A 3,640-nucleotide genomic window follows, 5' to 3' on the forward strand; every position below is an offset into this window, starting at 1 on the left:
CTGATTTAAAGGAACCCAAGGATTCAGCTTGCACTATGATATCAGGAAGACTATTCCATACTCTGACTACACGCTGTGTAAAGAAGTGCTTCCTTAAATCCAGTTTGAAATGTTCTCCCGCTAATTTCCACCTATGGCCACGAGTTCTTGTATTTGAACTAATGCTGAAGTAACTATTCGGTTGAACAGCATCCAAACCTGTTAGAATCTTATAGACCTGGATCATGTCCCCCCTCAGTCTCCTTTGCTTGAGGCTGAACAGATTTAGCTCAACTAACCTTTCCTCATATGACATTCCTCTAAGACCAGGAATCATTCTTGTGGCCCTACGCTGCACCTTTTCTAAGGCCGCAATGTCCTTTTTAAGATATGGTGACCAAACCTGCACACTAGGGGTGGGCGATATACCGGTAGACTCGACTAACCGGTAGAAATTTGTCAACCGATACAGATTTTCGTCTATCGTCTTAATCGCGATTGAGATCACGTGACGTTGCACGTTGGGTAACCACGCAATACACATTCACTTCGACAATGGAAGAAGACGGTGCAGCGGTGAGTTTGCTTACATGTGACGAAACCAACAAGGAGGAGATTGTAAAGAAAAAAGGTGCATCGTCTGTGGTGTGGAACAGAGCATGTGAGCGGAGCGGAGCGTGAGCGAGGAGCGGAGCGGGCGGAATTTGGTCAGAGCGCGGAGCGGGTTTTCCAATTAAGACTGGAGCGGTCGCTTTGTCTCGCTCCAATTTCGCTCCGATACCGCTCACACTACAATTCTGAGGTGTGCCCAAATCTACGCAGAATTCATCTGTACAATTATCAAGACTGTTACACAAATTGGCCGAGATGGAATTCGCAAAGTATTTCACAAAGGAAACTGATAAATCATACAAGTGTACTATTCTTATCAAACATATAGATGACAAGAATGTACAGCAAGAACAACAATGTGGTGAAACTGTTTCAGTGAGTAAAGATTCACTTTGGAATCACTTTTCTCAGAAACATGAGTGTGCTACGCGAACAAGCGGAAGCCAGAGCAAAACGCGTGCAAGTTTTATATGGTTGTAACTTGTAGTATATCAAGTCTATAAAGTATAAAAGCCTATAAAGTAAATATTGGTAATCAAATAAATTCGTTTTGTCATTCAAAGTAGGTCTAATAAGAATTTTTTTTTATTTCACGTAACGTAAAATTTTATTTTAGAGACGTGCTGCATCAACAGAAAAAAATTGAGGAATTTAAAACGTGTCTGTATATTCTTTAGGCTATTAAACCCACTGATTCCTTTATTTTTAAGACTATTTTTGTGTGGAATGCCATTTCCAAACCTGTCCGTTGTTGCCGATAGGTTGCTTAAAAATAAATATTTTCTGTTCTGACTGGCAATGTTGCCGTTGCTCATATTTCTTTATGACATAAGGCTTCGGTTTAAGGTGACATTTGTTAGGCATGCAGATTATTTGTCCCTCTTTTAAATTGGAGCGAGCGTGGAGCGATTTGACTGGAGCGGGAGGACATTTTAGTGGAGCGAGGAGCGGTGTTGAGCGGAGCGGCGTAGTGCGAATTAGAGCGGAGGAGCGGGCGGAGCCAACAGCCTCGTGAGCGAGGAGCGGAAATTCTCACCGCTCCGCTCCGCTCACATGCTCTGGTGTGGAATTGGTTTGAGTATAGGAAAAGTGAATACGAATGAGACGAACGTGATTTGCAAGGTATGCAAGAGCACTGTTTTAGCAAGCGGTGGAAACACGTCAAACCTTTTCTATCATCTCAAATCCAAGCATCCAAACGAATATGTCAAAAAATGCAGTAGGCCTACAATACATTGCAGTAAACAGTATGGTTGTTTTTTTTACTTAAAGTAATGCTGCAATTTTAAATAAAATTACATTATATAAAAGTTTCTTTGTGTTTGAATTTTTATTTATGTATTTCCAGATACAAATTGCTATATTGTGATATATATCGTTATCGAGGTAGAAAATTGCTTCTACCGTGATAGAAGATTTTGGTTATATCGCCCACCCCTACTGCACACAATATTCTAGGTGAGGTCTCACCAAGGAATTGTATAATCTTAGCATTACCTCCCTTGACTTAAACTCCACACACCTGGAGATATACCCCAACATCCTATTGGCCTTTTTTATTGCTTCCCCGCACTGGCGAGAATGAGACATGGAAGCATCAACATACACACCAAGGTCTTTCTCATAATCAGCTACCTTTATTTCAGTAGGTCCCATAAAATACCTGTACTTTATATTTCTGCTCCCTACATGGATTTCATCTGCCAGGTGTTGGTCCAGTCACTAATTAAATCAAGATCCCGCTGTAGCTGCTGAGCCGCTAGTTCAGTATCTGCTACACCACCCACCTTGGTGTCATCTGCACCAAGATTTTCCCTATTTTGCTCCAGGCTAACAGGCTAACTGTGACCCTGCATTGAAGAGGAGCTTCTGGAAAATGGGTGAACAATCTTTAAATAATCATCATATAGAATTTGAATAAATTTCACAATAGAATCAAAGTGACTTTTCAGACAGACGCTCTGAAATGCTGTCCAATGTCCATGTGCATAAAAAACGTTCAAATATTTTTCAGAAAATGTGCTGGAGGACAGTTCAGATAAATGAGGTTCTTCTGAACCCAAAATCAGAGCTTTTAGCTTCCACTTCTCAAGTGGCAGTAATTGATACAGGCACATTTGAAATTCATATAGCATGCATGAAATTCAATCAGCACAAAATTTATCCCAAGATCTTAAAAAAACCATGACACTCTTGTGCTGCCTTTAAAACTGGACAGTAGATGGCGCTTCTGATCTGCATTTTCCTGAACATAAAACACCATGGTTAAACTGACACAGCCACTGAAATCCTACAGTACATTATAATAATTATTCTACGGATAATTACCCTTTAGCCACCCCAGTGGTCTGTATCTTTGTCCTAGTTATGGTCTCATTATCACAGTCAGATTCATTCCTTTTGTTCCTGAGGCCTTTTCTATCATCATTCACTTGTCCCACCCCTTTCAAGCTTTATTTATCTGCAATATTTCTACTTTAAATGTACTTTTGAAAATAGCATTATGGAACTGAAACAGAATGCGTGATAATGATACACCATCACAGGATAATTTGTTAATAAAGCAGCTCTTTCAACTACTAGTTTTGCATCAATATACTAAATGCAGTAAATGCTGTTTCAAGGGTTGAATAGCAGAAATGTTCTCACACACTTCAAAATTTCATGCTGAAAGGTAGACATACTCAGATCCAGTGGTTTGTGTTTAATTCATTAGTGTCACTGACAGACAAGGAGAACTACTGGCATGGTGGAGGTGGCATGTTTATTAGAACAAGTTTGGGTAAAATACATTTTACAGCTGGTACAAACTGTGACAGGCAGGGCAAAAGCAAGAGTCATCATCAAGGTCGAAGCCTGGGTCGAAGGATTGGCGAGGCAGACAGAACTGAAGTCAAGTGGCTGGAAAACCAAGAACCGGTAACACAGAAAACAATCAAAATCATAATCTACAAGGCAAGAACCAAAGGCAGGAAAAAAGACCAGAAGCCAGAGACCAAACACAACATGACTGCTCAACTGCAAACCAAGTTATCAGTCGGGTGGGGAA

This window comes from Paramormyrops kingsleyae, unplaced genomic scaffold (genome assembly GCF_048594095.1).
Source record: "Paramormyrops kingsleyae isolate MSU_618 unplaced genomic scaffold, PKINGS_0.4 ups310, whole genome shotgun sequence".
In the NCBI taxonomy this organism is placed as follows: Eukaryota; Metazoa; Chordata; class Actinopteri; order Osteoglossiformes; family Mormyridae; genus Paramormyrops; species Paramormyrops kingsleyae.